Source organism: Otolemur garnettii, unplaced genomic scaffold (genome assembly GCF_000181295.1).
Source record: "Otolemur garnettii isolate 467f Iridium unplaced genomic scaffold, OtoGar3 scaffold00077, whole genome shotgun sequence".
NCBI classification, from domain to species: domain Eukaryota; kingdom Metazoa; phylum Chordata; class Mammalia; order Primates; family Galagidae; genus Otolemur; species Otolemur garnettii.
The window spans coordinates 7285919-7299497 of NW_003852472.1; the positions used below are offsets into that span (position 1 = coordinate 7285919).

Genomic DNA, 13579 nt, shown 5'->3' on the forward strand with positions numbered 1-13579 from the left:
AAAAAAAAAAAAAAAAGGTTTTAATAGGTGCATTCATTTTATCATGGAGATACGATGAAATATTCTTAACTATGTCCCACTGATAGAAGTTTAGAAGATTTTTGGTCTTTCATTATGATGAAATTCTTATAATTTTTTTTAAATCTCTGATTTTTTTTCTCCCCAGCTGCTTATAAGATTTTGTCTTTGTGTTTTAGAATTTGCGATGATGTATCTAGGTGTACGTTTATTTGTATTTGTTCTGCTTCAGATTTGTTTGGCTTCTTAAATATGTGGGTTGAGGTTTTTCCTCATATTCTGGGACGTTCACCTTCTTTACCTTTTCTAATATTGCCTCTTTCCTGTTTCCTCTTCTCTGGGACTTTGCAAACCTATGTCAGACCTTATCATTTTATTCTTGATGTTCCCTACCTTCTTGTATATTATTTTCCATCTTTTTGTTTCTCTGTTCTTCATTCTGGATGAGGCTGAGATCCTTATTCTTACCTACTTCTGGCTTATGTAACTTAGCCTCTACTTCAGAAATACTCTCTTCAGCTGTGTCTAATCTGCTGTCGAACTATCCAATGAGTTCTTTATTTTAATTGCTGAACTTTTTGATTCTAGATTTTTCTTCTTTTCCTCTTTCAAACTTGCTGTGTCTCTTATAATTTCTAACTTCCTGCCAAAAACTTTAAGCTTGCTTTTTATCTCCTTAAACCCAACAAACATAGATGTTTTGCAATAAACTTGATAATTCCAAGATCTTGAAGTCCTGTGTCTCCCTTTCTGTTGTCTTCTGTTTCCATCAATCTGACTTTTGGCCTCTTGCCTCCTGATGCTTTTGTCTTCAATTATGTTAGATACTGTATTTGAAAAAAATTATTTTATCAAATTAATTTGAAACCTAGGGTTATATTATCTGCTTCTAGTGAGAAATTGTGTTTATTTCTGCCAGGAACATGAGAGTACTTGCAGCCCCTGGTCCCCTCAAACTAAGTTCAAGGTTTGAGGTTCTCTGGGCCACCCAGAGGAAATGAAGTGGGCTTGCAGTCTGTCGGAGGTCAGGTTGGTTTCCAGGTTATGGTCACTCTCAACAACAGACCTTTAGTGTTTTGGCCTATAATGGAGTGTGGTTTACCAGGTTGCCAGTCATTGGTTGGCACGAAAGTCCAACTTTTGACTCTTTGGACCTTTGAGGTTGCTGGAAACGCAGCTCAGACTCTTAGCTCACCCAGCCCCCTTTGTGGACTGGAATACACCACGGGGAGGAAGCAAACCCAGTACTGGGCTTCTTTCTCTCTCTCTGTTCCAGTCTCATCCAGATCTCAATCTAATACTTCCCATTTGTTCATCTTTAATGATATCATTAACATTTAAAAAAAAATTATCCAGCTTCTTTAGTTGCTTTTAGCTGTAGAATTGGTCCAAATTATGTAATCTGACATCCCTCAGAGGCAGAAATAATTATTATTCTTTACAATAAATTCCTAGGGGAAGAATTTCTAGGTCTAAGACATGGATATTTTCAAGACTCCTGAGATAGATTTCTGGAAAAGTTATTTTTCATATGTGAATCCTTGTTCTTTTTTCCATCCTAGTTACCTATTGGTGCCCTAGAGTCCATTCATTTTATTCTTATACAGTACTCTAAAACCTTTATCACATTTTAAATTTTAGTTGTGCATAAGATGTGAAAAATGGTGACTTTATTTTTCTAAATTTGAATTCAACTTGCTCTCTACCTATCTTTTGCACTGATGATGGGAAACTAACCTCTTTGTTTCAGAATAATTTAGTTTCTTCCAATGGAACACTCTATCTCTTTCAGGACAGGTGCTCCATTAAATTGGGATTTCAACAGACTGTGCTTTGTATGAGCTGTCCTTTCCCCTTAGAGATTTTCTCTCTCCTATCTTCTCTCTTGAATAGCTTCTAGGAGCAAGGGGGAACTAGCATTGCCTTTTTAATAGAAAATAATGCAAGTTCTGTAAAATTATTTAAAGACATTTATTCTGAGCCAAGTATGAGGACTAGGACCCAGAGCCATGCCCAAGAAGCTTTGAGCAAGTGGTTTCACAGTGATTGAGTTACAGTTTTGCTGTTTTATACATTTCAGGGAGGCAGGAATCACACACAAAGTCATAAATCAATACATGGTATGTTGCTTTGGTCCAAAAGGCAGGACATCTTTAAGCAGGGGCTTGTGGGTTATAGGTGGATTTAAAGATTCATTGATGTGTCATAGGTTAAAGAAATGAAGCCTTGTCTAAAGGCGTGGAATGTTTTCAGTTGAGATAAGGAAATCTGCTAATCACAGACAAGTCTCCTTCTGATCATATACCCAGAATCATGAGATCTGTTGGGTAAACCGAGGACCTGCAAAGTATGGTTCAGGCTTTGTCTTGCATAGCCTTAGACCTGGTAATGAGTCTCAAAGGACATCTCCAAGAAGCGAGGGGGGCATGATGAGGTGAGTTTGACCCCCTTCCTCATGGCCAGCAACTCAGCTTCAGGGTATTTCTGACATCTCCTAGGCCAGGAGGGGTCCAGTCCATCAGCTGGGGGGAGAGTGAGGTTTTATTTTAATTCACAGCCTCACGGCACTAGGAGAGGAATCTGGGTTGCAGAGTGTCCGCTGGGAACTTCCTGACTTCTGTTGACTTACCTTACACTTCCTGATCTTAAAAGTGTTGTCCCCTCAGTTTTCCCCAGCTGATATTCTTGGCCCTGGTGCTGAACTTCCAGCAGGATACCCACCCATTTGGACCCGCCCATCCTGACTCCTCTTGTGAACCCACCTGTTGAGCCTTTTGCTTCCCCTGCCGCTAGTGTGTGCAGGAACTTCTGGATTTCCTTCACGCCAAGAGCCAACCATGGGCACTGAGATTGTTATTTTAGGTCCTGTGTCTGCCTAAACCTCACCCCACCACTTCTGCTCCATGGCCTGGGGCACTTCTGTGGGATATTCTCCTCCCCCACCCCCCACCCTACACACAGGTCTAGGTAGGAAGCAAAGCATTCAGCTCTCTGCCTTCCTAGCCTCCAGCCTGTTGGCAGAATTTCTTTCCCCATTCCCTGAATTTCAACCTGAATAGCTGGATGTGTCTAAAACTCCCCCAGGAGAGGCCTTTCTCCTCTCTTGATGGATTCTATCCCAATGCAGGATGAATCAGCCTCTTTGGGGGTTCAAAACATTCCTTATGTCAATGATTCTTAACCCTGTTGCACTTTCAAATCAAATATGGCTGTAGACCAATTGAATCAGAGTGTCTGGGGCTCAGCCCGAGCACCAGTGATTTTTAAAAGCCTCCCAGATGGTCCTGGAGTGGGCCAGCATTGAGATCAGTGGCCTTGTCACGACCTCCATCGTCTGGCTTCGCCTGGCTGCTGCCCTTAATATTTTAACAGAGGCACTTTGAATTTAGACAAATGCTTTTCTCTCTGGCATACACTGCATGCACTTGAAATCCTGGCTTGGAGACTCTCACTTCGGAAGTTAATTTCAGGAGTTTGTTTTATAGTCACAACAGAAAATTAACATCTTTTTTTTATTTTCACCCCAGATCTGACCATCTTAACCCACCTCAAGGCTAACAGCTGCCTCTGGATGAAATGGAAAATCCAGAGAAGAAAAGCCCATTTTTATATGTAGTATTTTCAGGATAAAGTATTATTTTATTTGGCTACTTTATTACAATTATGTTACTGCTAATGTAGCACCCAAATAAGCAAGGCCATCGGAAAGCTGTGTTCTTATTTGGACCTTGTCTTGGCCTTGAAAAAAACCCTGCTTTTATCTGACTGTCCTTGGGTAAATTCTGTGGGCCAGAACTGAAGAGTTTTTTAAAAATCAGATCTGTGGAGGTCGTTGTATTTCCTGAAGTGGTGTTGAAAGGAGACTATTCACCAGGTTACAGTAGAGAATTTTCGCTGGAGTCTTAGTGGTCAAGTGACCCTACTTCTCTTTAAAAATCTTTTAGATGTTGCAGATCAATGTGGTGATTCTGTCTGTAGCTGGTAGGAAAGAGCTCAGAGATGAATTTGTGGTCCACTTTTATCAAGTATATAGCACGTAAAACCCTGCGTTTTGTTCACTAAACTTACCCCCGGCATCATCTCATCTTGTTCTTTGTCCTTTTATTCTCACTCATTTGCTTTTAATTTCACTTCCTCTTGTAGCTCCTGCACTGATATAGGATGTTCTAAAACCTTCTCAGAAAAATCCTCAGCCAGGCACAAATCTCAGTCCTCTTCCTTTCTTGCAGAATGCTGTTTGTATCACGAGCCTGATGCTGTTCTCAAACGCACAGCCCAAAGCCTTTGTCAGAGTTGTTCTTACATCAGCACTGGAAGTTGGAGAGGGCTTGTTGCCCTCCTTTCATGGGTGAGAATCAGTGGATCTCTTTCAAGTCCTTCTCTCTCCCTGAGTCTCACATCTGTCCTTTTAAAGTTACCTTCCTGCCAGTGCCCTGGGGCATGTGCCAGGAGCCTGCACTCCCCTTCAAGGCTTCATGTTCTAGAACTTGGGTTGGCAAAGTTTTTCTGTGAAGGACTAAATAGTAAATATTGTAGCCTTTGTGAGCCAAGAGGCAACTCAGAGATAGCAGTATTTACCTATAGTTATTGGTAAACAACAACAAAAACTGATTTCCGTAAATATTTCACTGAGATATTTCAAAATGTAATAATAAAAAGTACAAGTTTTCTAATCCCAGTATAGTAAGGAGAATACTTGAAGTTTTTCTTGAGGGGGGAGAGGGTACCATTTTGTTTCACAGAGGTTCAAAGTTAATGTTCCCATCATCAAATTGATTATCAATGTTCATCCTCAAAAAACATGCTTAGCTCTCAGGCCAAACACAGGCAATATAGTTGGATGATGCCTGTTTTAGATTTTTTTTTCTCTCTTTTCTCTTTCTAAATCATTCACTCAACCACATCTCATCTCACAAGATAGATAACCAGACACTGTAAAACAGATACATACAGAGGCTGCCCCAAAAATCTATTCACATTTTAAGAAGGGGGGAAAAAAACTTTATTAAAATTCTAATACTCAAGTCACATTTGACTTCCACAATTACAAGAGATACAAGATACAAGATAATAAATGTTATTGGCATATATCAAGTATTGCCATTTTAATACGGTTTTCTCCTTTCTTAAAATGTATATATTTTTGGGCACCCTCTGTATACACGGACACTGTATGTGAAGTGTCCAGGGCCGACAATGGCTTAATATGTTCCCACTTCTTAAGAAACATTGTGCCTTTACCAAAATACTCTTCAAAGGCACATTTGCAAATCACTTTTTCAAAGCTAGAAGGAGGTGTGTTTAGCAAAGAGCAAAAGTATTATACTGGGAAAATGGCTCGTAGGAAACATCTTACTAGGGAATTTCGATATGGTCTTTGTTTTAATAAAACAAGCCCAGGCAAAAATCAGTCAGCCACGGAAATGGATTTGGGACTGGCAACTTCAATCCCCCTGGCGTGTTCTGCATCTGTGAAAAATCACACCCCAGAGAAAGGAGCATTTCCTTTATCCTCCAAAAGAAGGGCTGTTAATACCCAGACAGTTCACTTCCCAATCTGGAGGAAGTTGTTTCAGCGTGAATTATCTTTTCAGCAACAAAGGTGAAAATGCTCCCTCCATTTAACAACAGAGCGCTGGCCTTTGGGTCCTATTTTCTTGTGAGATATTTGTGTGCTGGATGCGGAGTTTGATTTTTAAAAAGGCAGCCGTACTTACCCTTTTGGTATTTATATGTATGGCAGAGGCAAATGGAACTCTGAGTATTAAATTACAGTACTGTGCCAGTTGAGGATTCTATTCAAGCCAGCCAACTTTTTTCCCAAAATTATATTTTTAGTGTTTAACAGCTGCAAGCTCCCAGAAATCTTCAAAGTGGGACCACTTATTTCACCCAGTGCAAGAGCGTGTGGCTGCTGCCAGTTTTAGCAGAGCTGGTCTGGGAGGCAGAAGGCTACCCGGGAGGGCTGTGGGGTTAGACGCCCAGGTTGCCCCTAGCTCTACCCCTTGTATGGACCCACCGTTGGCCATTTACTTAACCTCCGAGTCTCAATTTCATCAGCCAGGAAACGGGGCTAGTGATACCTGCCAAGTGGCTACTTTGAGAATTAGCAATGATGATGAATTATCATAATGCACCATCAGATGCACGGTGAGACTCAGTACAGGGCGCTGTTGGCCTGAGTGAGATGCTCCCGCCCAGTGCTCCTCCCTCTCCCCTGCCCTATCTTTGGTCACCTTGGCATACGAGTGCCTGAGCCAGCAGGTGAAGAAAAAGGGCCTCACCCACATCAGGCACATGTTCTGTTTATTAGAAAATGGTATGTTTATTAGAAATGGTATGTTTATTTAGAAATGGTATGTTTATTAGAAAGAATTGATGGTGGGCGATAAAATAACAAAGTTCCCTGGAGTAAGTGAATTTTGAGTAACCCAACTATCTACCTGTTGCCAGTGAAGTTGACTGTGCTGCCTAGAATACCAAGTGCCGATTATGTCCAGAGAACAAGATTCACAGAAACTCACACAAAGACAACTCTAGGGATGGGCTCAAGTTGTATATGATTTTCTTCCGGGTGGGGCCTTGGAATGAGAAGGTGCTCAGTGACGAGCCCAAGCTGAGGTGTTTGAGCCTGAGGTCAGAGGAAAGTGGCAGTTCCCCCATGAGTCAGGCCAGCTGGAGTGAAGAGAGAGAAAAGGCATCAGCCCCCGGACCCTGGTCAGGAACCATCAGCCCAACATGAATTTGGAGACCTGGCCACCAGGGAAGACACGCTGGGGATTGCTGGAGTTTAGGAGAGTGTCAGGAGCTGACAGGTGGCAGGGCAAAGTAAGGGTCCAACTCCAGCACCTGCCCCCACCAGGCAGACAGAGACCGCTGGCTGCAAGGGACAAGGTCCCATTGACAAAGAGCACGTCATTGAACAGGGGAGTGAGGGGCGGGCGGAAGTCGCCTTCTGACAAGGGCTTCCATCTGAGGACAGCATATCCCCTAGTCTACAGGCCACAGATCAGCAGAGTCTCCAGCTTCTGTCTCCTTCTTTCCCCTCTGCCACTGGAGCCTGCTGTGCCCACACTGAGCCTCACCCACCGACACCCACCATGGGGACACCATGACTTCAACCAGAAACTGTTTTTACTAAGGAACAACAAAAATACACGTCTTGCTTGTCCACTAGGACAGTATCGTGTGCTTTTATATCTCCACGGGCTTTGGATATAGTCTGAGGAGGGCTTCCTGGGCTGCCCCATACTGCTTGCTGATTGGAGTAACAAACAAGCGTGGGCACTTGACCCCTACTTAGAAATCTTCCTTTACACGTGGCGGGGAGGCCTTCAGAATGGCACAGGTGCAGGGAGCCTTGGAGAGAGGGAATTTCACCCAGACTCTGCACACAGTGGGAAGCTGAGAGAGGATACCCTAGGAAAAAGGACAGGCTGGGCCATCAGAGGGTCAGGTGTCTCCCAGTTCCTCCACTGTGGGCTGCACGGGCATTTCTCTTGGGGAGAACTTCCCATTCTATTCCCTGGGATGTTTTCACACCTTCCCCAGCACCCTCCTCATACCTCTGTGCCACTGGGCCCAGACTTTTCACTTTCCTTTCCTCTGGGACTCAGGCCTCCTTCCTCAAGTATCTTTCCTTCTCCATCCTGCCCCTTCCCCTTAAGTTCTACATCCCTGTTCTTTAAAGTTCTTGATAACAACGCCCATGTTTGGGGAACATTGCTATTCTTAAAGCAGTTCATTCAGCAGGGAGTCAGGGCAGAGTCCTCAGCCCAGTTTACTGATGGAGAAACTGAGTCACAGATGGCTTGGGGACCGCCTAGGAGGTGACAGGATTTCTAGTAATAATTCAGAGAATGCCTCCCTGAAGTAAGGGGCATGTGTGTTCCTGCCCATCCTAGCATGACAGCCGTGGTACTCTTGCAATTTAACTCAGATTGGAACTATGATGCTCGGACCAAAACTTGAAATATTTGGGGACCTTATTTCCAAAGTGCTAGACAATCTGTCTCCAAGAACAGAGTGGACAGGTACCTGTCTCTGAGGTAAGAGTGGATAGAGCCAATAGGACCACCCTCCCCTCCTTTGCCCTCCTTTGTAACAGAAACTTGGGGTCACATTTATGATGAAATGTGACAGACGAACCCACTTTGAGGATTGTTGTCAGTGGCTCCATGTTTTTTGTTGTCATGAAATAGACATGATATGAAATTGATCATTTTAACCATTTTGAAGTACAGAATTGAGTGGCATTAAGGGCATTCTCAGTGTTAGGCAACCACCACCATTCTCTACTTTTCCAGAACTTTTTCATGTACCCATTAAGCTGCCACTGCCTGTTTCTCCAGCTGGCCACTTGCAACCACCCATCTGCTTTCCGTCTCGATGGATTTGCCTATTTGGACATTTCCTATAGGTGGAATCATATAATATGTGGCCTCTATGACTGACTGCTACCATGTAGCATAATTTCCTCAAGGTCTGTTCATACTGTGGTGTGGATCAGCCTTCTGCTCCTTTCTATGGCTGAGTAATATTCCAGTGTCTGGATAGGCCACATGTTACTTATCCATCCATCCATTGATGGATATTTCAGTTGTTTCTACTGTAGCTATTGTGAATCGTACTGCTATGAACCTGCATATACAAGTTTTTTGTGGGAACACCTGTTTTCAGTTATTTTGGGCATACCTCAGAGTGAGGCTGGAGCAGGAGGAGGAGGAGGCCAGAGAAGGCTCAGGAGCATAGATTGTCTAGCGCTTCCCTGGCCTGGCACCAGGGACCAGTTTCATAGAAAACAATTTTTCCATAGACTAGGGACTGAGGAGTGGGGATCAGATTCTCATAAGGAGTGCGCATGCTGGGTCCTCAATTCTCATAAGGAGTGCGCATGCTGGGTCCTCAATTCTCATAAGGAGTGCTCATGCTGGGTCCTCAATTCTCATAAGGAGTGCGCATACTGGGTCCTCAATTCTCATAAGAAGTGCGCATGCTGGGTCCTTGCATGCACAGTTGACAGCGGGGTCCAAGCTCCTGTGAGAATGGAATGCTGCTGCTGCTGATGTTACAGGAGACAGAGCTCGGTGATGGGAGTGATGGGGAGCAGCTGTAAATACAGATGAAGCTTCACTCCCTTGCTGCCGCTCACCTCCTGCTGTGCAGCCCAGTTCCTACCAGACCACAAACTGGTACCAGTCCCTGGACTTGGGGTTGGGGACTGAAGATGTAGACAAAGCTTTACAGGCCTTGTCAGACCCTAGCTTTTCTTCTTAAGGAAATGGAGAATCACTGGAAGGTTTCAAGTGGTAAAATGATGACATGGTGGCTTGGATTAGATACACGGGATGGTTGCAGGGCAGGTGGTGAGAGGCCAGCAGATTGCAGAGATGCACAGGGGTGGAGTCATGAGGATTTTCTGGCCAATTGGTACTAGGTCAGCACCAAGGTTTCCTACTCCAGCATGTGGAAGAATGAAGTTGACCATACAGAGGAAAGATTGTAGAAGGAACAGGTCCAGATGGGGGGAAGGTTAGAAGTTCCTGCTAGCTTGTGTGCAGGGTCACTTAGACCTGATGCCGACCTCGAGTGGACAGTTGGCTGTCACAATCTGAAGCCCAGAGGAAAGACCAGATTCAAGCGTAAATTCAGAAGCTGTTGGGATACAAGTGTTAATCAAGAGTCCTGAGAGCAGATGAGATCACCGAAGAGTGAGTGTAGATGGAGCAGAGATCCAAGGGCTGTGCCCTGGAGTCCTCCCACCTTGAACTTCAGGGGAAAAGGATGAGTCTACAAAGGAGATTGAAAGGCCCTGCCAGGAGGGTGGCCAGGCATGTGGGGTGTCCTGGGTGCCACACAGAACTTCTGTGTCCAGGAAAAGGGAGAGGTGGCCAAGACCAGGAGAGCTGAGAATTGACCAGTGAATTTAGACCCTGAGTCATCTCTGACCTTGAGAAGTACACTTGCAGTGGCACGGTGGGGTTGAACATCTAATTGGAGTAGGGCTGGGAGAGAACTGGAGAGAGGAATCAGAGGCACCAGGTATAGACAGCTTATTAAAAGGAATTTTACTATAAGGGGGAGCAAAAACCCAGGAGAGGGCAGCTGTGAGGGAAGCAGGTAAAGAGGGGGCTTTATAGGATATGTAAGGGGCCAGCAGGGATCCAGCATGTTGCAGGAGGGGATGGGCACGAGGCCCTGGAGCAGCAAGGGGGGTGGGATCATCCACCCCGGTGGGGGTGTGGCCTGTGCTGAGCACATAAGGGCAGTATATTTGCAGCAGAAGGCAAGCAGGCAGGTGCACGTACTAGAGGGTGGGTGGATGTGAGGGTGTAACTTTCTCCTTGGTGTGTAATTTTCTTCAGGAAGCCGGAAGCGAGGTCTCAGTTGAGAGTGAGGAAGACAGTGGAGGGCTGGAGGTTTGAGCAGGGAGAAGAAGGTGTGCGGAGCTTCTAGAAGACTGAGAGATCATACCTCAGGGCCTAGGTATGATTGAAGGGCAGCACTGAAGATCCCCTAGACACTCACACTCCTGGCCCTGAATTTAAAGTGAAATCAGGCTCGGCGCCTGTGGCTCAAGCGGCTAAGGCGCCAGCCACATACACCTAAGGTGGCGGGTTCGAATCCCCAGCCCGGACCCGCCAAACAACAATGACGGCTGCAACCAAAAAATGGCCAGGCGTTGTGGTGGGCGCCTGTAGTCCCAGCTACTTGGGAGGCTGAGGCAGGAGACTCGCTTGAGCCCAGGAGTTGGAGGTTGCTGTGAGCGTGATGCCATGGCACTCTACCCAGGAGGACAGCTTGAGGCTCCATCTCAAAAAAAAAAAATAAAGTGAAATCAGCCATGTAGTCACATGTGTCTCTGTGTCCAGTAGTGCAGTGCAGGCATGGAGCAGGTGGTGTCAGCCATATCAGCATTGGAATTTTGCCCGCTGAAGGCAACAAAGTGAGGAGAGGACACTGGGGCACCCTGATGACAACACCTGTGACAACAGTCGACCATGGCTTTAAGCCAGAGACGTCCACTGTGAAGGTGGTGGGGCCAAGGCGTTGGCAGTCCCTGCAGGGTGTGAGGAAGGATGGACTGGGGATAGTTGAGGAAGTGAGCTGGCAAGATGCAGAGAGACTGACAATGCAGTTAGAGAATACAGGTAACGTTTTGTTTCCTTGTGTTGTCTGTAAAAGATGTCTATTCCTTTTCATAACATAAAAATCAATCATTTTTCAAAAAGAAATAAATCTGTTTTGAAGAGCAGATAGGATTTGGATAGATGGAGTTAGTCCATGGAGGACATTACAGGAAGGAAGGCCAACGGCTAAGTCGGTATCTGTTTTACAAACCATGCATGGTCCCATGTGGCCAGGCCGTAGCGTCTGTAGGTTGATGGCAGCAAGGGGACCGAGAGGGACAGAGATGGCCAGGCAGAAGTGGCACTAGTTCAGAAGAGAACAGGGAGGCATCAGGAGGTGTTGAGGAAGGGAAAGATCTGGAATGCAGAGAGGGACATTGAGGCTGAGCAAGCTTTACCTATCTATCTTGGTGGCAGTTCCAGGGACTGCCACCCTCTTGTCCTGGTGTCTTCCTGTGCTCTCTCTCTCTCTCACGGAACTGCTGTGTGTGTTGCATATATTTGTATAACTGCAACAATCAGAGTGATTCTTTTTAATTTCTGCTCTTCTCCTCTGTAATGGAGCTATTAGGCTTTGGCAGATCCCTTAATATGATTATCATTTTTGAATGATTTTGAATTGAAATGTTTGCACCGATGGTAGTAATCCAAGTTGAGTTTGAAGAATGAGGCTGTAGGCTCATGTCCTTGGATCTCACCAGTCTCCAAGTGCCATCAGCAGCCGCTGGAATGGCTGGGCAGGTGGCAAGGACGCCTCCAAGGGGAAGTGGGGCAGAGCCTTGTGAAGAGGCAGCTGGCTAACCTGCAGCGCACAACAGGTCCCAGGTGGGCAGGCAGTGGCTTCCTGTTGGAGGACTGCTTCTTCCCAGCAGTGGACAAGGACAGCTTTCATTGTCAGGGCAAGGAGGTAGTCCCAGAATTCAAAGCAGTCACTCAGAGAACTCACCAGCAACACTGACTGTTCTCAGTGTGGGTGAGGATATGTCTTTTAATTATTTAGCATCTAGGATGTTCACCAGCTAGATGTTAGCTGCCTACCAGGGGCTCAACAAGGAGGGCCCCCGCGGTGAGCCCTGCTGTTTGCAAGTCTATGGACTTTGTTTCTGCTGCCAGGGAAGCCACCTCCTAGGGCCAGTTCCAGCCTCTCCTTCCCACACTTTGTCAGTCTCCTCAGGGCACTGTGGTAGAGTTTGGCCATAACTTTAGAAGACCTTTTTAGGTGACACCAACAGTGAAAACTGTCACTCCTTTGTTCTAGCTCTCTGCTGCACTAGGATCAGCCTCCTCCCCCTTTGTCTTTGGGCTCTTTCGGGTCCCACCAGGATGCAGACAGAGGCCTGGTTTGCTGTGACCCCGTGGGCCCTGAGTCTGTCTGGGCAGCTGACCTGCCAAGGAAGTATTGGGAGGACTTCACAGTCCTGTTGTGAGAAATCCCAGGACTTCTGATAGAGAACCTGGTGGACTACGCTGGACAGAGCTGTGACCCAGGGCAAACTGTGACATCTTCCCTCCTTACCACCCACAGCCAGAACTTATCATCCAGATAAAGCTAAGTTTTATTAAAATGTCAGGCTGCTTGACAAGGAAGGATGTTACCCAAAGGGGCTTCTGAGAGGGACCTGGAAGGAAGAAGCAGCCTGTCTACTCCCCTCGACAGTGACAGTGACAGAGGGGTCCCTCCCTCCCTGTTCTTTCATCCCATCCTCCCTCATTGCCTTCCTTCCACCCCTGGCTGGAGCACATTCCCTGCTGGTCCTTGATGCATCATGGACTCCTTCCCCTCCAGGAATCCACACACCTAGATCTTTTATGTTTATTCATTTATTCACCAGTATTTAGTACATGCCTGCAAGGCACTAGCTCCTGGAAATTCCAGAGAAATTTTAGGGATAACTTCTCTGCTCATAGAGAGAGACCCAACCATCTGGTGGGGGAGGCTCTAGGATGGTCTCGCTGGTACAAACACAATCCTAGATTCCCTCTGTCAATCCAATTCTTTGGCTCTGGGCTGGACCCAGGAATCTGTGTTTTCTAAGGAGCCACTGGAATGGTGCAGATGCAGGTGGGCCCTGGACCAATCTCTAGGAAACATTGTTTTCATCCACAGGGTGGTGCCCAAAGCAGCCCTTTGGAAGTGTGTTTTGCCTCTCTGCTCCCTGTGATTTTAACTGCCCTGCTTGCTTCTGAGCACTCAGAAAGCAAAATCTTGGAGCAGGGTCTTAAGTACATGTGCTTGTCAGTTGGACATTTGGAGAGATTGTTCTAACTTATCAGAATTTCTTTTTTTTTCTTTTATTTTTTTTTAAATTTTTTTATTAAGTCATAGCTGTGTACATTAATACTATCATGGGGTACAGCGGGTTGTTACTATATACAATTTGGAATACTTTCATCCAACTGGTTAACATAGCCTTCATGTTATTTTCTTAGTT

General features: G+C 45.7%; 1 protein-coding gene across 1 annotated transcript in view; it reads left to right on the top strand.

The window, feature by feature from the left end:
* GALNT17 (polypeptide N-acetylgalactosaminyltransferase 17) overlaps window positions 1-13579 on the top strand; it is a 457848-nt gene that overhangs the window by 313012 nt on the left and 131257 nt on the right. The window lies entirely within an intron of this gene.